Raw genomic sequence first — 25,894 nt, 5'->3', positions numbered from 1 at the left:
TGGTGCCTGAAGCAATTAAAACAACCAACAACATTTGCAAATGTTAATTTCCTCCTATGCAGGTAAATCATATGAACCACTGAGTAACAGATGGAAACCTATAAACATACATAAATGCATACCCATTACTTCCTTGAAATGCTGTCAATTATTATTTCATTACATTAAAAATGAAATTATTGCCAATTAATTGGCAAAAAAAAAAATGGCATGTATTCATTTATTTAATAAATTTATTTTCTTGATTGAAAGTGAATGAATGCCTATATATAAAGCCCTGTCAGTGCAGGTGCCTCACTAAACACAACGTTAACAAATACAAAGATTCTACTGCCTTTTTAGGTGTTTTTTGTTATTGTCTGTGTAACACGATAGCAGACACAACACTAGCAAGATTCTCTCTCTATTTGTATGCATTTCTGTCTGACTTTGATTATGTGGATAAACAAACAGCCACCTGTGTGGAGCACTAATGGTTGATGAAACACAGCTCAGGACTCTCTTACACTGACCTCATCACCCTCTAACCTCCATTTTTTCATACATTCATCATAACAGACCCATGACTTAGTAGGGGCTTACTTACTTATTTTTTTTTTATACATGTACAGTACAAAACACAAGAACGGAAAATTTGTTCTGTACTGTAGAGATACAAAAACGTATAGTGCTTCTTCAATGATGACAATTTATATATATATATATATATATATATATATATATATATATATATATATTATAAAACGATTTGTTTTAAATTCATATCTACATAAAGGTTATATACATATCTTTGCATTGGTATTGGGACAATTGTCCCTCGGGCATCATTTATCAAAAACAAAAATGTTATGCCTATAAGGTTTTATCAAGTGTTTATCAAACATACTTTTTCACAAAGGAGACTAATTTGTCATTGAAGAGCTTGAGATTAGATCAAATAAGACATGTCAGGAAAACATTAAAAAATATATATATTTGAAAAGTTGATTGTGCAGTAATTCCATTAAAGCTTTGTTTTATTTACTTTTATTTTATTTATATATTTATTTATTATAATAATGCATACCACACAGAAAAAAAAAATGGAGTATGATTTACTTGAAAAAAGCTAGGCAACTTTTTTCACTCAGAAAATGCTAGTAAATTTACAAAGATTTGCCAAGTAAAAACCTAAACATATTTATCAGTAGCTTTAATTAGAAATCTTTAAGTTAAATTTACTTGGAATATGGAATTATGTAAACTTCACGGAAAATAAGTAATTTTAACTTGGCTAGTAAAAGGTTGATTAATATCGATTTAGTTGAAATATAATTTGCCTTTGAATTACATTTCACTAAACCAATAATATTGAATTTTATTAGTCATTTATAGTATGTGTTTTACTTAGATCATTTAAGTAATTTATATTACATCACGTCAGACGTTAAGCATGTGAATGCAAAGACCTCAATACTTGGTAGACAATACACAATGGCGGTAACATTTGATGGATCGTTTTTGTGTTTGAATGTGTCATTTTGAGCATTGACTCGAAATGTCACAAAATGGCAAGTTACTAATACTGACAACAAAAATCAATGATAAAACAGTGTAAATACAGCTGGAAACCAGTGAAAAATGAACCTCATTAATTATCCAAGGTCCAGTGCATGATGGGAACCCCAGTATCAGAAAAGTTGAGTCATTTTTACTTAATTTTATTGAGTTGTTTTTTACACTTTCATTTCTACTCACTTGAATTAAGTACTGATGCGTATTTTACTTAGTTTCATTAATTCTTGCCTGAACAAACTTTTTCATGTAAATTACATTTTTTTTTCCAGTAGTATTTCCTTCACCAAAAAATATTTTTTTACAGTGCAGTGGACATATTTAATGGTGTGGATTTATATAAATAATTAAATACTAGAAATAAAATAATAATAAATAATCTTAACATAATTTAAAAAAAAATAATAATAAAATAAATGTATAAAGCATGTTGCACATTGTCAAAAGTGCTCGCGGTAAAAGAAACCGCCATATACAGCCACACTGCAATATGAACCTTGAGAAAATGTAGCTTTTATCAACAAAACTTGTATAGCCTACAGTGAGATGTGCAGTAAGTTAAGATAAGTTAGCTGATGGCAGTGGTGGTCCCCACCAGGAGATGAAACTGATCAATTCCAGACGGGAAGTGGTTGAAAAAAAAATTATTATCTGACCTTTGACTATCTAACAAAACAATTCACATTATCAGTGCAGAGGCCTGACCTTAGACTTCTTTAAATGGGAGAGTATTGATTGTCTGTGCACAACAGACAAACACCTCACACAGCATGTCTGGGACAGTTCACTCAGTGCACGGACAAGCTGTCTGACGACTGAAACCTGCAATTAAATGTGTACACTGCACACAGATCAGAGGAAAGCTCACCGCATGAGCCAACAAACTGAACAGTGAATCAACCACCAAAAGAAGCCCTTCTTTACAGATAGATTCGTTTGGATCCAATAACAAGCACTACCAAGGCCACTCTCAATACTAACACCTCTATTAAGTAAAAAATGAGTAATTATAGCCATTTAACATTATATTAAAAGCCAGAATCTAAACATTTAATAAGTCTAAATCCCTCATTAACAGACCACTGTTTTGTTTATCATGTATAAAAAATGTATGCTTACTGTAAAAACTAAAACAAACTAAAACAGAATTTTAGAGTTTTAAATACACACGGTTTATATTTTATAATCAATAAATCCAATTTGTTTTAATCTCATGCAATCATTGCCTGCTACACAGCGTATTTTAACAATGTTTTATGATTTTAAATGCACATGTTTTGAGTGTATAGAAATTTGACCTGTTTCTTACCACTTTATACATATTTGTTAATCGCATATGTCAAATTAAGTCAATTAATTTGTTTATTTTAAAATGGTTTAATCCAAATGGGTATCTAAAACATAATACATAAATCTTAAATATAGGCCTAAAGATTATATTTTTTTGACTGCATGGTCAATGTTTACCCATTACTATTTTTTAAACTGAACAAACTAATTTCAGTACACAACAATAAGCACAGAACCCCATTATATTGCAAGTAGAATATTAATTTTTTTTAATATTTGTTCTGTGACATTATTCTTTGCAAGTTCCGCTCTCACTGAATGAGAGCTGTCTTTGACTGCTTGTGTCCTTCAGCATTTCTGTGTTTTGAGATGAGCAGAGGGAGAAACATTCCTCTAAAACTATTTGCTGATACATTGACATCAGTAACAGTATATAACCGCACATCCGTAAATCCTAGAGATATTAAAACGTCTTCAATCTCATAATGTGTAACACTAACATTACACATTCATTTAAATGGTAAACAGATATGTTAATTGCTATTATAAATATAAATCTAGTTTAATGTTTACTGTACATTAAATTTGCACTATGGGCATTATTATCACTTCATTATTGTGATTTTCCAACCCGATTTCATGGGAATTCATACAAATTTTACGAGGTGGCTAATTTATAACAATTCGTACGACCTCACTGGTACGAATTAGTACGATTTTTGCTAAATCATACATATTTTACGAATTGGCCAATTCGTATGAATTTGTACGAATGACCACCCCTGACCCCGCCCCTAAACCTAACCATCACTTGGGTTTAGACAAATCGTATGAATTCGTACGAGTAAGACCATATGAATTAGTACGAATTTACCACTTTTTAATCACTCGTACGAATTGGACGTGAGATAGCGTTGGATTTTCAATATACCAAATACGGATGGGTGTCTAAATACCAACTAGATGTCAGAGAAAAAACAATACTTCCAAGACAACAGAAAATAAATTAGATTATTAAAATAAGAACACTATAGAGTACCTAAAAAAAGCATAAGACATATAGCGTATAACAAATATTCCTTATATAGTATTTCATCTTGTTTTGCAAACTGTAGTTTAAGAGCCATATATATATATATATATATATACAGTATATATATATATATATATATATATATATATATATATATACAGTACACTGTAAATGATTTCTGTTGTTTTCACAGGATTATACTGTTTTTCTCAACAGTTTCTTACTGTATAATCTATGTACAGTAAGTTACAGTAGATTTAGTTGTTTTCACAGTATTAAATTGTTTTTTCAACAGTTATGTACTGTGCACACAGTTGACAGTATGTTACTGTAGAATTGCAATGCATTCTGGGAAATTATCAGTTACTGTTAATCTAAATACAGCAGTGCAATTGACCGCGAAAAACACCACACATAGTTCCACGGGTAAAATTGCTAGCCTACTAATGTTATTCTTACATTTAAAATAAAAATGTAGCACTGGTTGACCATTAACAGTCATAATTTATGACATAATTTATGTCAGTGGGGTGTGCATGAGAGCATATTTGACTTTGGAAGAGTTTCTCTGTCGTGTCAGTGGTGCTGCTGTCTTTTCTGCCGACCTGCAACTTCTTCATCTGGTAAGTAATAATTCTTATAATGTGTATGCAAACGGATTCTAGCTAATAACTTTAAAGTTATTTAGAATAGCTGACGACGATTTCTATATTCAATTTAATATATTCTAGACATTTTAATATAATATGTATATGATAGGCTACTCTTCAATGTAGCCATTTGGGATGTTACTGTAAATTCAAATACATTAGTACGAAATGACCGCGAAAAATAACCACAACAAGCTGCCATTTTATGAAGAACTCTTCAGTTCCCTTCCCTCTGTAAGAACACGCAGGCCGTGCATCGCGTCGCTGTCGGTCGGCAACGTTTTCGCCATACATCTGGTTAGTAATTCATATTTTTATGCAAACCATATGAGTTACTTACGTTAACAGATTAACGTTAGAAAGAAGTGGCCGCGGAATGTTCTACGTCTGTATAAGTCAGACGCGGATTTCTTTTATGTTGATAGCCTTACTTGATAAAATGTGATTTTATTAACATATATTTCATATGTAACCTCTTATACGGTCAAAATGGTCTAATCATTTTGTTATTTACCACGTTAAGTCGGTGGAAGCGCCTGCACGTTCATTGTTTTATGACTTACATGGGTTAGGAATTGCTAATCGATAAATGTATCCTGAAATCGGACATCCAAGGTTAGGATTCGGATTTATTGTTATAAAATTAAAGTGCCGATTCCTCTTATTGATTTTTTCACGCTTATTTTCGTGTAAATCCTGACCTGGCGTTCTGCCATTATAACGTTACCTCAGTGATAAAGTTGGACCGCGGAAAGCGCCCAAGGTGTATTTTTGTCCAAAATACAAAGCTATGTGTGACATTTACAGTATTTGTTGTGGTCTTTGTTAATCTTTGGTTATCATTAACGACACATACACGAGGGAGTTAGCCTGGTGTTGAACACTTTACTAAGCGAACTTAGAATCAACAACAACAACAAAAAAACCCGGGTCATACCAACTACACAAACTGCCTGGGGGTGTTCCGGTAGGAACCATTCACTGCACATACTACAGTATTGTCGGCTATAATATCTTTTTTTTTTTTTTTTACTATGTGTAAACTGACATGTACTCATTTGAAGGGAACGATGCCTTGTCAATCTTTTTTTAAGTCATGTAACTTAGTATCACACAACTGACACAAGCAAGATTTAGCCTACGTTTTCACATGATCGTAAATGAATTGATTTTAAACAACAGTCCAACAAACAAGATTTTAGTATTAAGTGAATTACACTTTAGACATCATTTTGTCTGTTTTTGCTGTTTAGCCAAAACAACAACAAAAACGTACTATATTTTAACTGTCTTGTCTGTTCTCCTTTTCCACAGGTGTGAGCTGTGCATGTTAAGAAGACCCCTATCCATCTTGATGACCGATGAATTGTAAATCTAATCTAATTTAATTATTCTATTTATCTAACTACTACTACTATACCTTGGTCCAGTACTGACCCACTGAGAACATTTTAAACGGATTTTTATCCATCTGTGAATTTTGTCTATCTGCAAGTTGTTTAGAATTGTTGTGTGAAAATAAACGTTACTGTACAGTTTAAGGTTTAATTGCATAAAAGCTTGGATAGAAAACTTCCTATTGCAAAAGTTAGAACATAAGTCTGCATATAAATAATTATTGATACCGTAATGCAAGTTTTTCATGGCACATGTGGATGATGAGGTTGTTTTGTGTTTAGTTTTTTTTTTTTTTTTAAAGGACACTGGATAACTTGTCACTTTGTTATACTCATCTGGATTGGTGGTTTACTCGTCAAAGCTTTTATAGTTTATAAGTTTATATGTGTCTCCCAGCCCTGCAAATCTGGTCCCTTAGATAGAAAGCAGCCAAAAACCCTTTAAAATCAGCAACTGACCAGTTAGACAGTCTATCTCAAACCAATAGACAATCTTATACTAGTTTAAGCTGTTTTACCCCAGCAGGGAGTGGGTGGATGAGTTGTTATGAACTATCTTTCTACTAGATTGATCAGATAGCACCCCTTTAATCTTTTCTATTTTACCTGTTCATGATAATTTTTGCATGTATTTATGCATAATTGTTCATGATTGTCATGCATGATTTTTATTGTATTATATTACATTTTTATTATTAATGTATTTAATTGTATTAATGTATTTAAATGTTTTATTATGTAAATTTACTAATGTGTTTGAAAATACACAATAAACCTTGTGCAGTTAAAGCTTCAAATGTTCTTTTTTCTATTTCCCATTAACAGTTAAAATAATATTTCTACGGATTTTCTACAGGTTACACAGTTGCACTATAAAATAAATACAATAACATTTCATACTATACAGTATTATTAAAAATTAACAGTGTAATTCTGTACTTTAATATGGTAAGAAATTACAGTAAAATAATGTTATTTAATTTGCAGTATGCTTAACAGTACTGTAGTTAGTGTTACGGTAATTTTACTGTTAAATGAAATACAGCAAGTACTGGATAATTGTTGCCAGTAAGTTACTGTTAATTTGACAAGAAATTTTTTACAGTGTATATATATATATATATATATATATATATATATATATATATATATATATATATACAGGTCAAAAGTTACATAGTTCTGTCAAAGTCAACTGATATCAATTAGAGGTACTAATAGTGGTTCATTTCAGGAAGGCAGTTCTCTGGGCACCTGAAATGCCTCAAGATATATGCCCTTTTGCACTGACCCCCACAGAATATTGATATGCGTTTATGAATTTAGATTCAGAATCAATAATGAATGAGACTTGTTAAAGCAACAGTTAAATATTATTATTTTTTTTAAATAAAATAAATACAACAACAACATATCTGAGATAGCACACCAACAGGGCACATCAATACTCAAGCAATGCAATTAAATTAAACAAACGCAGTTCAAATTAGGGTTAATGATTTTTACACAGAAGATATGTGAGAATAGAAAGTGATCCACAAATATGAGAATAAGAGAACATTTCTCATCAGTTTCTTATACAAATCTAAAATACAATTTGAAGGTGAGAAAATAGGTGACACTATTTAAATTCAATGGTGATTTTGGAACCCCTCCCTTCCTTCTATCTGAATGTTTTTCTTACAAACCTGCTGAGAACGCACAGTTATCTGTCTCTTTTGCCCACCGTCTCCATAGTGTTCACTTGACAAATTAATTCTGTAATGAAGTGTTATAAAGATATTCCAGGAGGGGGAGGGAACAGCAACCAAAAAGAGAAGATAAAAAGAGGGAGAGTTAAAGAATATCAAAGATAATCATAGGAATGAGGTAGGAGTGGCCCTGGGCCATGGGGTCAATCTAAAGCTGAGCTTGTTCAGCCTGCCGCAGGCACTGAGCTGGAACTAAGTAAAGCCAAGCGACCATGGGCATGGAAGCAAGCCAGAGCGCGGGATTCTGCAGGGGGCCGTACTGAGCCCCCTCTCTTTCTCTCTATCAAGCTCGAACATTTTCATTAACACACAGGGAGAAAATGAGGGAGAGATACATGGCTATCCACGACGCAAAAAAAAAAAAAAAAAACCTGACAAAAAAAAAAAAAAAAAAACATACAGACCATAAGGGGGGAAAGAAAATAGACTCCTATTTGTGATTGGAGAACTTTGGCAGTTATGTTGCTGCATATATTACACACGTTTTAGTAGAAACACTCCAAAAGAGAGGGGGTTAAATAGAGACACAATGAGGCGGAGAGGCGCCATTCTGGAGTGATGACTGAGAGACAAAGGAGGCCTGTCAGGCCGGCCAGACAGCTGTGAGTTGGGTGTCAAACTGCCTCCCCGGACCACCATCTGCTGACACCACCAGATGACACAGAAAATAGGATTACAGTAGCAAGGCATAAAAGAAGATGATGACCTAAACTATGTAATATCATTTTCCAGAAAAAAAAAATAAAAAATCAGGCATGGATACAGATGGAAGAGGTGAATGAGGTCAAAGAAACACTGTTATGCTGCACAAATATACCACACACATGAGGAGATCAGAGTTTAATTTGGGATTAAATGTGGGAGATCTAGTGGGAACTCATGACACAGGACTTAATTTCATGTGAGCAACTGACAGATTTGTAAAACCAGCAAAGCAAAAGATAGTCTCGTGTCATTTCATTGCAGGTTGTTGCGTCATTGACCTCAAACTTCTTCTCTTTTTTCTTGTTTAACCCCAATCAAATGATTAAACACACCCAGATTGAGGAACATTCCTTACAAGTATTAAAAATCAACAACATTGGGTTAAAGCTAAAAAAATAATTACATTATTTCTGTTATTAAAACAGAACCAAGGCTTGTAAAATAAGACAGCAAAGTAACCTTTACATTATAAAGCTAGGGGACAGGTTATTTTTGTTAACTTGTAACCTTAAAAAAAAAAAAAAAACAAAAAAAAAAAAACTTTTTTTAGTAAAATCATATTATTCCTAAATATAATTTTATTTAATATAATTTATTTTCATTTGAAATATTGAAGGAAATATTGTAAAGTACATAAAAATAGCTTGTAAAAAAATAATTATGGTCAGAATTATTATTTATTTATTTTTTGGAATCCACCTATTAAATGTGTGGGGAGGAAATGTTGTATTTAGCTAGTACACTAAAAAAAATGCTATTAGGATACATTTATAAATTGTATTTTTGTAATACAACAATTGGGTTTGTCCATATTTGACTCAAAATTGGGATAAAACAACCCAGTGTAGCCTTTAAGCAAAAATAAATAAATACATATTTAAAGATTCCAATTAAAAAGGGATTCAAATTACCACACAGGTCATACAAAAGTCTCATATTAATGTGAATTCCATTTAAAAGCCGGCCGCTGCTTCTACAGCTGGAGTCATTGTGAAAGCTAACTACTGCTGCTAACTCATTGATAACTGTCAGTGCTCATCAACTCACACACTGCTTTAAGTGAAAATATCATAATGACTTTTTGAGTTTGAATGAACATGGACATACAGAGGGCTGGCTTACCAAACAGAGCCCTCAGAGCTGTAGCATTCCATTTGTGTCCCGGAGCTGCTGGGGTGTAAGGGTTGAGGAACAGCCCAACTCCAGCTAAAACACATCCCTGGACGGACTCACCCTGCCCCAAGGCTGCTGTCGATTCCAGCAGGAGCCCAACCAACATGTGACCAGCAACGGCACTTCATGGCCAAAGGTCAGTGCGGATTTCTGCATTTCAGCAAATCTCCCTAGGTATGGCATCCGATTAAAGTCAAAGGGGAAAGTTTGGCCTCCAACCTTAACCCGTTAAGACCCTTGAAGTCTTTTTTTTTTTCTGACCTAGACTTGACTCTCTCATCTGTGATGTAAGCTATACTAATTACCCACCAATAGCAGCCCAGCACAATTCATTACAATGTTTCTTGAGCGTTTCAAGCAGAGGCTGGCGCCAGACTCACTTACTCTTCTAGCGAGGGCGAGGCATTCTTAAACCGTACGATAAAGCCGTCATTTCCCTTAGCGCTGGCCGTGATGTGCAGTATAGACGTGTTTAGGAGAACAGCACAAGGCCAACAAAGATGGATTATACAGTACCGTGGATTTGAAATGTGGGTTTTGCAGATTAGCGATTCCATTCTCAAATGGAATGCAATCATTCAGTCAAGTTAACAATTCAAGGGAGAGTAAATAAAGGAAGATATTTTGAAGAATAAGTCAACTCTTTTTTTTTTTTTGTCCATATAATGAAAGTCAGTGGGGTTCAAAACACCATTGGACCCCATTGACCCTCATTATAAGGACTAAAACCTACTTTTACAGGTTCTCATACAGCTTCAGAGCACTACTGAAAACTCGCCAAGCTTACTCTTAGGTTTACCGAAACACGCACACACATACGGCGTTGGAGCCGAAGCAGGACGGTGAGTGCTTGTGCATGAGGGGATGGACAGCAAACCCCCTGCTGATTAGATAAGTCCTAAACCCACTCAAACACATGCAGCGAAGGCCATGTTTTCCACTCACTCTCTGTTTGCCTCTCAGAGGGAGAGGTGATAAGGTGGGCCATTTGGGGGTCATTGCGATTAGACAGCTAGGGAGAGCGCATTCCTGCCAACTCCTCGCAGGACAGAGAGGCTTTAACACATCACACACTGACAGGTGTGTTACGGCAAGCCTCGTCTGCCCACAAATATAAAGCCGTGAAATACGTAAAAAAAAAAAAAAAAATGGTTCAAGTATTCACGAGAGAATACTTTGAAGCTGACTGGGCCGGAGTTTAACTCGACCTTCTCGCGGACCCTTTTATCACAAAAGAGCGAGCGCTAAAACAGACATCATTTGCATTTCACATGTTTCAGCTGAAGCCTCTTCACAATCAAGCCGCGTCGGCGCTTGTCGGAGGGCGCACCAAAGGGCGGCGTCTGAGAGGAGGCACCTGGGGTGGCAGCAGGCCCTGCAGGGCTGTAGGGTGTAGGAGGAAGTGAAGACTTGGGATTACAGCTAATAGCATCATGGAGGGATCAGTGCAGCCTATCTCATTACGCTGAGGCACAATGAGCACAGCGCTCTCAAAGCAGTTTATAATTATGGCTTTCCAGGCCACAAACAAACCTTGCTTATTACCCTTCTTCTCGATGCTTTAGCTGTAGGAAATCATCCGCTAATTGCGATATTTCCCTAATACTCAATGCACACGGGTGTCACGGGCTGTTTGCGTCTCGTCCCGTTGACGCTTAATAAAGTTTTTATCTGTCAAGCCGAAGAGTGGGAGATGAGCCAAGGTCAATGCTGCACTCTAAAAAGCACGCTGAAGGGGGGGTAGGGGGGTAGTCAGCGTTGTTTACATAATTATATAAATAATCTTCTTTTTTTCCAGCAAAAAGGGAAACAAATAAATATTTTAATTTTGAGGCTGACTATGACTATGGAGCTGAAGGACGTTCAAGGATGTTTCTTCTCTAATCATCATGAGCAATTATGTACGATCTTAATGTATTCTCATTGCATTCTTGTGCAATTTTTCCCCCTCGCCCACTGTTTTCTAAAACAATCATATTAAATGTGCATTTCATTAAATTCAAATTTTATTTAGGAAAAAAAAAAAAAAAGATCACACGGTGGGGGAGGTGGGGCTGGTGCACGCCACAATTGCACACGCATCAAAACATGGGCTGAAATTTAACTAGATGCACTAAATGTTATCTTAACTAAAAAAAACAACACCACCACCACAACATAACATGGGATGATACATCGGGTCCTAATTAATTGATTTGTGTTCTCAAATGGACTATTTTATTATGTGCATTACTGCTGCTTTGATAGTAATTATCATGACTCCTGCAGTTCCCATAACCCTCGGCAGAAGCAGAGACTTCTCACCCTCCCTTATCAAAAGCTGTCAAAGCAAAGCGCCCCATTAGTCTCCAAATGTAATAAATTGGTTGCATGAAACACACTCATAGCACATCTCTTCTGAGGCAAAAAGGGAAGAGCTGTTGCAGGAGGATGAGAAAAGGGAAAAAAAATGGAAATAATAAGTCTAATATCCTCAGATGGGGCCCCTGTCAGAAAGGAGTGAGTGGATGTTGACAGTTGTGTTGCGCGGCGTGGCAGGGGCTCGTCAGTGAGCCATTTATTTGCGCTGATGGACTGATAGAAGCAGACTGCTGCTGATAATAAGGAGTTCTCCCACACTGTCTTCTGCGCATCTGAGCGCTAACAAACCCACTGCGGATCAACAGATTTGTCAATGTTAACTTTGTGCGGAGAGAGCTCAAAGACGGCCGGGCAAGATGTTCACACTTCGACATAATACTGTATTCGTTTTATTAAAGGATTTCTTTAAAAAAAAATATGTAACTAAACACTTGACACTCTAATGCAACTACTAAAAGCAGAAGCATGCATCAAAATATGTATATGTTAACTATATAGATTTTTTTTCCCAGTGGAATAATAAAATACCAACAAAATGAGAATATTCTAGTCATTTCCATGCAATTACAATGAATGTAGCTTTCAAGCAAAATACATATTGCAGCTATGCTAAAAGATGCAAAGGCACCATGGAAGTGTGACAATTTGGAAAATCTGATGTAACAATGTCAGATTCTCGAACAAATTGTTCCTTTGGAAATGATCTATTCACTCAAATCAACTCACTGACTGTGATTCAGCTTCAACGGTTCTCGAGTTAATATATATATATATATATATATATATATAATAACTGGTTAAAGTCATGATGAAACAAAAGTAGCAAGTAATACACTGCAATGTACATCCGAGAGATATTATTGAGAAAAAAATAAATGAAGGATGGAGGGCTCTATAAATTATTTGTTGATTTGATTGAGGCAGACCTGAATGTGAGCTTGCAGTCAATTGTAAAAAAAAAAATGATGGGATTTAAGTGGACAAAATAACTGGAGAAGCCCTGTCATTTCACTGGAAGATCGAGTTAAACATTTTGATTTAATTTTGATTAAAAATAATGAGGATAAACACATGCATTTGATCCATAAAATGCATTTAGAAAAGATACATTTTCTAGGTGTTTCTTTCCTGCCAACTTTGGAGGGGAAGGTTGATGGCAACTTCACTTTCGGTATGTTTTCAAACTATCACTTTGCTTCAGAAGATTTGAGATACGGAGCTATTATGGTGCTAAAGCTTGAAACTCTAATTCATTGTAATTACAAGGAAAAGAGTGACAAGTACATTATTCAAAATATCCTTTTTTGTGTCCCACAGAAGAAACAAAGTCATACATGGATATACAAGGGTGAGCAAAAAAAGCTGAACAAATGATGCCCGAATTTTCATTGTTGGTGAATGGGTCCCTTTAAATTGCTAGTTTGTATGCATTGCAGCAAATTCATATTTGCTGATGTGCACCGTGAGACAATAACCAAACAACACCACGTCAAAGCAGCAAATTGCATTGAGTATGTAATTTGCTGTCCAATGCAGTTTTTTTCCCCCCTTCCATTTTACTCGCCCTTGTGTTTCCATGGGAGGGTTGGTTTTCACAGGTAACAGTTTCAATGTTGGAGGAACAAACTCCTAATCCTTTCCCTGAAGCCATAGCTTGAATAGTGTCTCATTTATAGAGTCTCACAGCTCTGCGTGTAACTACCGGCAAATCCTGAGAAAAAACACAGGAAACAATCTGATGATCAGGTCTTAGGCTGATTAACCCCCCAAAGTTCACTGAAGGGACAGAGGGTTGTCCCCATAGCACAATTCTTTGCAATGCAAGAAAAAAATAATCTTGGGAACCTGAATTTTACGTTTTGTTGAAATGCAGCATTTATACATAATACACAAAATGCTAGAGCTTGATACAAATGGAAGTATGTGATTGCTGTCCATCTGCAAGGTTAAGGGTCTAGGTTTAATCCTCTGCTTAAGCTATAGGATGCACCATATGGCTCAATGAGATCCATGTCCCAAGATCCTAATCTGTCACTGCCCTCTGTCTGACTGTATGATATAGCATGGTGGCCAAAAGGATGTACACTACTGTTGTTAAGACACTTGGGTTGTACCAGGAAAGACAGGTTTAAACAAAAGAGTGGATACTCGTTGACTTCTGATCTACCTTTCATAATACATTATAAGATACTAATGTTTAAAGAGCACTTCAAGGTTTACAAAATATCCAACACAATCTCACGACCAATTCGTACGAATTCGACGCATGATTAAAAAGTGGCTAATTCGTACGACCTCACTCGTACTAATTCGTACGATTTGTCTAAATCCACGTAATGGTTAGGTTTAGGGGCGGGTAAGGGGTAGGTCATTCATTCGTACGAATTCATACGAATTGGCCAATTCGTAAAATATGTACGATTTAGCAAAATCGTATTAATTCGTACGAGTGAGGTCGTATGAATTGTTACGAATTAGCCACTTTTTAATCATTCGTCGAATTCGTACGACTTGGTCGTGAGATCGGGTTGAAATATCATACTCGTCATGATATGAAAACAGAAGATTATTATGAAGTTGAATCACATTCTAGTGTAGCACTTTCCCTCTAGCAGCATCGCAAAAAAAAAAAAAATAATAATAATAAAAAAAAAATCAAACACAGAAAAGACGCTGCCAACATTGCCTCTTCACTGGTTAGCAGTAGTTGGGGGGCAAATGTTTGCCTCTAATATGTTGTAATACCCAGAAGACCTCATGGTCAAGTCTGAGATGATAATGCAACACATTCTCATCCCAAAAAGTCATATAATTGACGTCTTGGGAAGTATTTTGACCATACGTTAATATCCGCCTTTTTAGGGCCCCCTTAAACGTCGGTAGATGGCGATCCCGGGCCGTCATACAACTGACGCTTTACCTTTAAAGTCAGTTAGGTGACGGGTTAGGTTTAGGGTTAGGGTTAGGTCTGGGGTAGAGTTAGGATCCCATAACCTCATCTACCGACGTTTAAGGGGGCCCTAAAAAGGCGAATATTGACGTATGGTCAAAAGACGTCCCAAAACGTCAGTTATATGACTTTTTGGGGTGAGACTGCGCTGGATAATGTGATAACAAAATGGATGATGTTGCAGAACTGTGTCCCATTTTTCATTGAACCCTGTTGAACTCTTTTCTATTCGCACCAGCTCATCCCACGCTTTAAGGCAGGACGGATAAAGCCCAGATGGAATGTGATAGAAGACAGACTTTGCAAATCATTTTTAGAAGTAAACGTGTTTAAGTGACAAATTTACTAATAAACTATATGAGATGTATGTGCTGTACATTTTGTGAAAGCAGAACGGAAATGAGAAATGAATACAAAAACTACTTCCAACTTGACCCATGTGGCTCAGCAAACAGGTTTCTATTTTACACAAAATGTAAAATTACATAAATAAATGGTCTGTGGTACAGCTGAGTGCAGGGCTGTTGTAAAAGAAAGGACTGGAAATGTTAAAGGACGGCGAAAGCTTTTTACCTCCGACAGCTAAGGCTTCAATCACAATAGCCTGGATAAAATGAGTCTACCCTATAGACTCATTATGACAGTACACTATGCCACACACACAAAGAGACAAAATGTGTCTTCCATTCTCCCACAGGGACACATGAACAGCATATTGATTTCTGCCTTGAAAGGGAAGTGAACACGCCATTCACGGCTTTGAAGAGTTTTTTTGCTCCAAATTCTAAACGTAAACAACAAAGACGTATGCTGATTCAAACCTATGATAAATTAATCTTCAACTACATAAAAGGTTGCATGTATTGACTGGTTGGAGGATAGTGATCAATGCTAACCGACTGTGATCTGGTGGACGCTTACCTCACAACACTGGCAAACATGGAAAGCTGTTATGTGATCATGATTAGAATTCAAAGAAACCCAAAGGATCTGTTGAGTTCCGATCTGGACTAAAGGGGTAAAGACGTGGAAAGCCAGATGGATGACGTTTTGGTGTTAATGTTCTTAACGCAATGCACAAGTTTAATAGAGAGAGAGAGGCATGTTTATCCAACAAGCAGTGTTAAAGAGGATAGACGCACCATCCTCTTTAATTGCTGCTTTCCTAATATAAGTACATCTCCTCTCCTACTTAGGCTTTACAATTCATCTAAATGATACTGAGACTACAATAAGGCCTAGTATGCAAAAGGGTACGATTTGATTAGTAAAGCAATAAGATCCTTTTTTTTTTTTCTGTCAGGTCACTTTTGGCTTAACTGAAAGAGATCTGAGTTTATTTCTGAGTAAAGGACTTCAGGACTCATTCTATTAGCAGTAGAGCATGGCGGTGTAGAACAAACATGTCTTGATTTGGATCCAGAACCCACTTGTTTTAGCTGATGAACATGAGAGCTACTGTTTTATGTGATTTTAGCCTTGACATTTAAAAGGTTAGTTCACCCAAAAATGATGTCATTAATGACTCGTTCCAAGGTCGGGTCGTTCCAAGCCCGTAAGACCTCCATTCATCTTCTGAACACAGTTTAAGATATTTTAGATTTAGTCCGAGAGCTTTCTGTCCCTCCATTGAAAATGTATGTACCTTATACTGTCCTTGTCCATAAAGGCAATACAGACATCATCAAAGTAGTCCATGAGACATGAGTGGGTTAGTTCGAATTTTTTGAAGCATCGAAAATAGTTTTTGGTCCAAACATAGCAAAAACAACGACTTTATTCAGCATTGTATTCTCTTCCGGTTCTGTTGTCATTGCTCGTTCACGATTCCATTGACGCTGCTGACGTGTTATCTTGTGCGCACGATTAGGACGATTAGGACATCCGCGACATGCACACTTACGAACCATTTTTTAAAAAAAAATATTGCAATACCAAAATACAAACAATTTATAAAAGCTTGAATACAGCGCGTGTCTCCATCAGACTGTAAACGAAGCTCGGGCGCACAAGATAACTCGTCAGCAGCGTCATTGGAATCGTGAACGAGCAATGACAGCAATGACAACAGAACCGGAAGAGAATACAATGCTGAATAAAGTCGTTGTTTTTGCTATGTCTGGACCAAAAACTATTTTCGATGCTTCAAAAAATTCGAACTAACCCACTCATGTCTCATGGACTACTTTGATGATGTCTGTATTGCCTTTATGGACAAGGACAGTATAAGGTACATACATTTTCAATGGAGGGACAGAAAGCTCTCGGACTAAATCTAAAATATCTTAAACTGTGTTCCGGAGATGAACGGAGGTCTTACAGGCTTGGAACGACATGATGGTGAGTCATTAATGACATAACTTTCATTTTTGGGTGAACTAACCCTTTAAAGTCAGGCACAACTGTTTTTGAGCGATGTCCAGTTTAGTTTTTCCGATGTTTCACACCGTTGGCTTAAAGGAGAACTCCGGCGCAAAATTAACTTTTGGTCTAATAAAACTTTGGTACCTAGTTAACCATTCTTTGAGATTTGTTTTCATGATAATCAAATGTATAGAGTTTAATCTCTAAAATATGTTTAGTGTATAACGCTAGTATATGGGGGCATTTCATAAGTAAAAAGAAAACGCTAGTTAATACCATTAACAAGGCTCAAAATAGCCTCACACTAACACAGTGACATAATGAGGGTCACTCCATGCAAAACGAAGCATTGAGAACTTTGTAAGTGTACAGACCGTTTAATAAGAAGATACTTTATAAAGACAGTCCACTTCGTGAATACACAGCAGGAGCCATCTTTGGAAAACAGTCTCAATAAGTCGAACCACGAACGACGTGCCAAGTGAGCTGAACTGTATGAACAGCATTCGTGGTTTGACTTGTCAAGACTGTTTTCTCCTGCCTAAATACAGGAGAAAGTGGACTGTCTTTAAAAAGTATCTTCTTATTAAATGGTCTGTACACTTACAAAGTTCTCAATGCTTCGTTTTACATGCAGAGACCCTCATTATGTTACTGTGGCTATTTTGAGCCTCGTTAGTGGTATTAACCAGCGATTTCTTTTTACTTATTATATGCCCCCATATAATAGCGTTATACGCTAAACAGTTTTAGAGACAAAACTCTTTACATTCGATTATCATGAAAACAAATCTCAGAGAATGGTCAACAAGATACCAATGTATTATTAGACCAAAGGTTCATTTTGCGCCGGAGTTCTCCTTTAAGTCGAATGCTGTTGTTTTTTGGGCCGATTCAACATGTAGAATCGCCGTCAGGCCGTCGGTGAGAGAGAGAACTCTGACTGGCTGTTCTGTTTAGCAAACGAGAATAAGAGTAAAAGTGATGAAAGCAAGCAAAGTCATGACGGCACAGACGGGATTTTCTAATTTTAAATCACCTTACCAGAGGATTTCAATGCACAAATGTTTTCATACGGTAATAACATGAGCGGAATGGAATAAAGAATGTGATCAGCATAGTTGATCAGTGCTACTTTGTATACCTGCAGTCTTAGTTTCGCTTTTCCTTTTTGAATGACAAATATAGAACATAATGCACATGCTACTAGTTGACAGTCACCTGTCGTACTTTCGCTGAGTTCAAGCACAGATTTTTTTCCCCAAGACGACAAAACAGTCGGCTTTCATCAGCGCTAGTTTTTTGGCGTCGGTTTAAGCAATACAAGCACTATGAAAATGTTAAATATTTATGATATCAAAGTTTAAATCGCAATATTTGGTTTTGACCATATTGTGCATATGCTACATCAACATATTATACCGCTTGTTTGCTATGTGATCACATCTAAAAGCGAAGGGTGTAAGGAGAGACAGACAGGCAGTAAGTGTGGGATGAGATGACATAAAACTCCTTATACAGCACAATGTTCCTGCATGGTGCTCTCTTTAATCGAAGGGCTCATTACATAAAGCCAAGAGCCAAGTGGGTCAGGCCCTGCCACTCATCCCATGAAGCAAACGGATCAAAGATGTTTAGGCTTTAAAGAGGAATAAAAAAAGACATTTTGAAGAGGAATAGAAAATGAAGGCCATGTCTTCTGATCCTCAATGAGGGAGAGCAGCCGTGAAAAGTAGACAGCACAAAAAACGCCATTAAACTTTTATTCTGCTCAACCAATGGGACTTATAAAAAGAGCATGAAATTAAGAAAAGTGTCAATATGTATATTGATAACAGCTTGGTATTTTTCTCATGGGTTCTCTGGTAACATAGAAGGGTGAATGACAACAGATCTCCATATTTGTATATAAACACAGACTAAGCACATTCATTTAAATGGAAATTAAATGGAAAAAATGAGGGAGTATCATAATTCAGCACTAAAATCTTTATGTATATGATAATAATGTATAATTAATAATGATAAAAAAAATAACTGGCCTAAATTGCAGAAGTGAATTGTTTTCAATGCAGACATATAAAATATATATTTAGTTTTAGTTTGGGTTAAAATGTAATTTAAAAATGTAACCCAATGGTTGGTTTTATCCATATTTGACACAAAATTGGGTTAAAACAACCCAGAATTTTTTAGACTGTATTGTGGAATGCTCAATGGACAGCATATGTGGCATAATCCTAACAATTAATTTTCAATTTAAAGTCTGTTTATTCTTCCTCAAAAAAGCAATACGGATTGCAGTGAGAGACTTATAATGGAAGTAAAAGGGGCCATTCTGTAAACATTAAAATACTCATTCAAGAGGTGATTTTGTAACATGAGTGTGAAAAAAATAGCTAATCTCCATTTTTTTCAACTTTACCATTGTCTTGACAATCCTAAAATGATAATAACACTTTAATAACACAAATAACACTGTTTTAACAAAAGAAATAATGTAAGTGCTTTAAAACAAAATACAAGCTGTACCTTTCTGCTTTTAAATCCCTCTAAAAAAGGCCCCATTCAATTCCCTTTTAAGTGCCTTACCATACAGTTATTTTATTTGTTTTAAGAAAGTGAGGTTCGAAATTATGTTTTGTGGTAATCAAAATCATACCACAAATGTAGTAGATATTAAATCGGGAATATTCCTTTAATTTGCCCATTCTTTTGTTAGAGCATGCCTTTCTTATTGCTGCTTGTCCCAGAGGAAATTGACTTCAGTGAGCAATTTACTTTTTTTTTATCTCCTGTAACACATCCACAGCAGATTAAAGTGCTTTGTGCATGTTTTGTTAACGGAGAAAAAAAAAAAAGTAAAAAAAAGTGAAGCGAACAACACAATTAAGTTGCATTGCAATGAGCGTCTGTTAATGATGAATCACTGATTATAGATGTAATGTTCATATTACGGACATTCAGATGGCGAACCATGGCAATTCCCACCTATGAACGAGCACAACTACACATTTTCAAGATAAAAATAGTCAGAAGGTTGCCTGAATGAGTCGAATGATTGCCTTAAAGGAGTAGTTCACTTTTTTTTTTTTTTTTTTTAAACTTGCTGGTAATTTACTCACCCCCATGTCATACAAGATATCCATGTCATTCTTTCTTCAGTCGAAAATAAATTAAGGTTTTTGATGAAAACATTCCAGGATTTTTCTCCATATAATGGACTTCAATGGGAGCCAAACGGTTCAAGGTCAAAAAGACAGTTTCAGTGCAAACGGCAAACTGTTCAAAGGGCTTTAAACGATTTCAGACAATGAATAGGGGTCTTATCAAGCGAACCGATCACACTTTTTTTTTTTTAATAAAGTTTAAGTTTTATAAGCTATTAGGAACTACTCCTTCAAGACAGCCATTTTTTGTGACCAGTCAATTTGTCTACTAGTGTGAATCATTTATATACCTGAAGTGCTGATTTAGGACACGTTTTAGTCAAAAAATGTGCTAAAAAAAAAAAAAAAAAAAAAAAAAAAAGTCACAAAGTTCAAGTTCATGATTTTTTTTTCCTGGGAATCCAGACCAGAACCAGCATCCATTTGAAAGGAGAATGGGAAAAGTGAAGATCTGTCATTCACAATGGAAGATCAAACAAGTGGATTTTGCTGTGTCAGGGGTACATGGTCAAAGGCATTCAGTGACATAGAGACACCGGGCCCTGTGGATCACTGAATAAAGCAAGTCTATAGAATGAATGCAACATGCGTCAGTGACTCTCCATTGAGCAAAATACATGGACCAGTGACATCGTATACGTCAGCAATATGCACCAGTGAACTTACACAAATGGGCCAAACGACTGCATGCCGACATTTTCAATCAAACACATCTTCATTAGGACGTTTGAGGAGAATTCATAGAATGCTCAAATCAATCTTTTTTCATGTAATACATGCAGCTAAATCGCATTAAAACGGCATTACTTTGTTTCAGGGTCTTGCTCACAAAGTTGAAACAAAGGCGATTTTAAAAGAATTCCGCTTCCAACCATAAAAAGGTGAAAAAGACGAAAAGACATTAATGAGCCAAAATAATAAAAAAAAAAAAAGTTTTGAATAAATCAACTGACAAATATCTGATCCTACATCAAAGGAGGCTTATTTTTTAACAGAGTTATTCTCTGCTCTTGTGATCCTCGCATTGTAAATGCAATTAGGGTTAATTACCCACCTGTGTTGGGATTCTTGTAGTGGTACAGAACAGATAATTACAGTTCAGGTACACATTAACTAACTTTTGTTAACAATTAATCACTGTTTACATACTGGACACTGTTCTCTTTGTAATTAATGATCAGTTCTAGCAATGAGTAATCTCATCTTAACACAGGTAAGGCAAAAGAAAGCCTGTGTTTCAAGCACTTGGATATATAATGAGAACGGCATGGAGCAAAACCCAGCGTGATCAGAGGTTTCTGAGATATAACTACCACATACTTGAGGAGCTGAGGTGTCACAGCATGTGTTAGATCTGAGTGAGATGTTAATGTGTGAGATTTTTCAAGGCTCATTAAAGGAGACATTTTTTATTTATTTTTTTTTTACCACAAATAAGGGAGCTCACACTAGACTTTTGGACAATACATTTAAGCAGCTGGGCATGACGTCACACTTAAATATTTATTTATATTTACATACAAAACATGTTTCATTTAAATATCAACTTATAATGTAGTATAATATTTGCAGAAATATGTTGCATAATACATACATTCAATATGTGTGCTTTTGTGTCAACAGAGCTGTTGAATGCTTGACTCTAATTGGTTGACAAATGTGGAGTTATTAAAAAAGCTTCTAACAGACCACAACAGCAAAATAACCAAAATCATTGACCAACCAAATATAAATATGACAAAAATAGGATAAAAAAGGCAAACTATTTCAAACACTAAATTACATTTAATTATTTATTGAAAGTACACTCTCTTTCTCCCACTCCCTCCCATTCAAAACCACACATACACACACACACACACACACACACACACAAACAAACATACTCTAACACAAACACTTGTTGTCAGTGCTGCCCCATGACTTTATAACTAACATTCACAACTGAAAAGCTCCAAGACAGTTCCAGTAACGAGGTGGTATCAAGCCCGTTCTCATCCCAAGGCGTCATATACTGACGCTTTTGCCAATGCGTAGACATCCAACGCACGTGGCACCCTTTAGCGTCAATATGAGACACAGATATATAGGCCAGAAGGTGCCTCCTAGTGATCTAACCCTAACCCTACCCATAACGGAAGCATCATCTAACTGACGCTAAAGGGTGCCATGTACGTCGGATTTAGACGCATGGTCAAAAGCCCAAGTATAGATGATGCCCTAGGATGAGAATGCGTTGTATATTGACGCTAAATGGTGCCATGTGCGTTGGATGTATACGCATTGGCAAAAGCGTCAGAATATGATGCCTTGGGATGAGAATGCGTTGGTAATATTGCTGTTCTTGAAGAGGTTACACTTACAGCTGATCTACTAGCAGAGATGCTGCTGGCAAACACTGTTGAGAGATCCAGGTAGACTAATTCACATATGGTTAATATCTCTCTCTCTTGCTAGTAACTAAGGCTGAATTTATTTTCTCAAAAATGCAGTAAACATACTGTGAAATGTTAGTACAAAATATGAACCCCCCCCCCAAAAAAAAAAAAAAAAAAAAAAAACAGTTTTCCATTTGAAAATGCTGAATAAAGGCAAAGCTGAATTTTCAGCATCGTTACTCCAGTCTTCAATGTCACATGATCCTCCAGAAATCATTGTAATATGCTGATTTGATACTCAAGAAACATTACCTATTATTATAAATGTTGAAAACAGTTGTGTTGCTTAATGTTTTTTTTTTTTTTAAGGACAATGTGATATTTATTTTTAGGATTATTTGTTCAAAGATTCAAAAGAACAGCATTTATTTGAAAAAAATAAATATTTTGTAACATACTGTATGTCTTTACTGTCACTTTTGATCGATTTAAAATAAGGTATCTTAAGTTATATATAATTAATTGACTTAATATAAACCCTGTTTTTAGCATTTTAGCATTTTTCTCTCTTAGAATGAATAATAATAATAAAAAAAAAAAAAAAAAAAGTAAACCTATTCTAATGCAAAGCAAAATGAGTTTCCTCCAGGTTTTATCCTCAGTCAGGAGATTGATGATGTTTATCGATCATCTTTCGATTAAGAATTTGTCAGGTCAGCGTTCACAAAACTTGAATTTTTGTATGCCGTGTAAGAAAACAATTCGGTAACGCTTCCCTTTAGAGTAAAGTACTTACATGAAATTACTGGCTAAAATATAAGTTAAGTATGGGTTAGGATTAGGTTTAGGGGTAGGTTCAGGGTTAGTACCTAGTCCCTACCTTACGTACATAGGTAACAGGACTGTAAAAGGAAGCATTACCAAGAGCGCTCGTTTTTGTGCGTTTATGAATGGAGGTAAATGAAACACAAATGTGTGGTGTGACCGACCCTTTAAACTAATATCACGTTGCACCCGGGTTTAAAACATGATACACACATCACAGGTCTGAGATTCAGCCCATCAGGGCCAGACGACACACACACAGAGAGATAGAGAGAGAGAGAGAGAGACTGTAGCACGACATTGGCATTGTTTCTGTTTGTAATCCATCCAAATGCTTGTCTAGGCTTCCTCTACTGTTCATTTCAGTTGTGCAGGCAATTGGCTTCAACACCTAGAGCGTCTGACTGTGGGTCAGTGTGGGCATAAGGCTCAACTCCCCTCACCCAGTGCTGGCGGACCAGGGGGCTTTTCAGGAGATTTGTTCCAGTTTATCTGCATATTTCAACTGGCTTTAGTGTGCTGCTAACTGATAAAATGCTGCCAGTCTCCCCGAGCTGTGCCAATGCTGAGGCTCACTGACCTTCCACTGAAGATTCCTTTTGAACGTGGGGGAAAAGGGTGGGGGGACACAATAAATAAAGGGAAAAATCCAGGCGGGTGGGAAGAGGGTTTTATCACGTTGGGAACAAAAAACAGAGACGTCAGAAGACCTTCCCTTTCCAAACACACATGTGCACATATCCACAGACACACACGAGCATACAAAATACCAGCATGATAAGCTGCTACCAGCATGGTTTCATAGATGATTAAGTGTAACAGACAACCAGCTCTATGTCTTGCCGTCACCCACCTGCACAAGTGAAACCAGCATAGCTATCATGAAAACATATAACCGCACACACAGTAAAAAGGAGAATCGCATGTACAACCTAAAATCAACTTCTTTGTGGGAATCGGCTTGTGGTGCTTATAGGGAAAGGGCTTAATAAACATGCTAAATATTTACTCAGTTATAATAAATGTGTAAAAACAAATGTGTGTAAAGAGAGAGAATTAAACAAATACTGAGATAATGAAGTATATAAATGCAGTTACAATTGGTAACTAATAATACAAGTTAAATCATAAAAAAAAAAATCAAATCACTCAGGCTTCACAACCCATGGTTCAGTTCCCACGATAATTTGTCAATGAAAGGAAGACGTTGTGTCTTCACAGGTCACTCGGATGGAATGGCTCGTGAACAAGACAGCTAACGTTACGTATTGATCTAATTTACAGTAAACATATACTTTATAATTACTTCATAATCACTTTATATTTTACATACTGTATGCTATTACTTGTTTCTAAAAGTCAGGAAGTCTGAACTTATGTTTATGATGACCTTAAAAACCTTGTGATCCAAATGTAAATTGTATAAATGTAATACATAAATAGATCCATACATAAAAAAAAAATAAAAATGAATGAATGAATGAATGAATGCATAGAGTAGGCTATGTTTGTCCAAAAATTAGGTATAGTATTTTATTTATTTATTTTAAATAAAATGTATGTAATGTAAATGTAATCTAAAATGTTTTGGTGAGCTTGCAGAAAAATACATTTGATTATGTCATCAAGTACTGGTGTTTTCCTCTCTCTCTCTCTCTCTCTCACACACACACACACACACAGATAAAAAAAAAAAAAAAAATCAAATCAAAGTCACTGTCCTTTATCCCTATTTGTTACATTTACAGCAATGGTAACTGTCAGAAAATTAAACCATCAAGCCTCAGTTAATCAGTCAGAGATAAATATTGCTTATGATGTCCAAATATTATTGTTCTTTCATTATCTTTTTATGGTGCACATCTCAACAGCAAAACCATAAACTGAGGCTGGCATTGATCTGGGGAAGAATAATAATTGTAACACTCAAGGGACACCCAAAACAAGATCCATAAAAGGTTGCATAAAAGCTCTCCATAACTGTAGGAGAGTGCAAAAAAGCATGTTTATACGAACTTGAAACAAATGCCATTCCCAAATACAAAAGTTGACAGTTCAACGATGGTTCACTGGGATAATACCCAACCCACCCTCACCCCAAATCCAGATTACAGTCAAATTAGGACAGTATTGTCCTCGCTACAAAAGCACAAGTGAAAATATCAAATGTCATTTTATAATACTGTATAGTATCTCATGAGTCAAAGTATGGGCAGCTCTTCATCTCTTTAGTGCAGGGGTGATGGTCAGGTCAACCTCATCATCTCCCTGCTCTGGATTATAGATTATAGCT

General features: G+C 35.9%; 1 protein-coding gene and 1 long non-coding RNA gene across 2 annotated transcripts in view; one reads left to right on the top strand and one right to left on the bottom strand.

The window, feature by feature from the left end:
* arb2a (ARB2 cotranscriptional regulator A) overlaps nt 1-25,894 on the bottom strand; it is a 204,520-nt gene that overhangs the window by 34,162 nt on the left and 144,464 nt on the right. The window lies entirely within an intron of this gene.
* LOC148981688 (uncharacterized) lies at nt 4,584-6,721 on the top strand. Its single transcript, XR_016168292.1, has 2 exons — nt 4,584-4,824; nt 5,842-6,721. It is a non-coding gene; the product is annotated as an uncharacterized LOC148981688 (long non-coding RNA).

Source organism: Pimephales promelas, chromosome 4, assembly GCF_988280905.1.
Source record: "Pimephales promelas chromosome 4, fPimPro1.hap1.1, whole genome shotgun sequence".
Taxonomy (NCBI): domain Eukaryota; kingdom Metazoa; phylum Chordata; class Actinopteri; order Cypriniformes; family Leuciscidae; genus Pimephales; species Pimephales promelas.
Note: the sequence above shows the minus strand (reverse complement) of the source record. Positions and strands in the feature narration are given on the sequence as shown.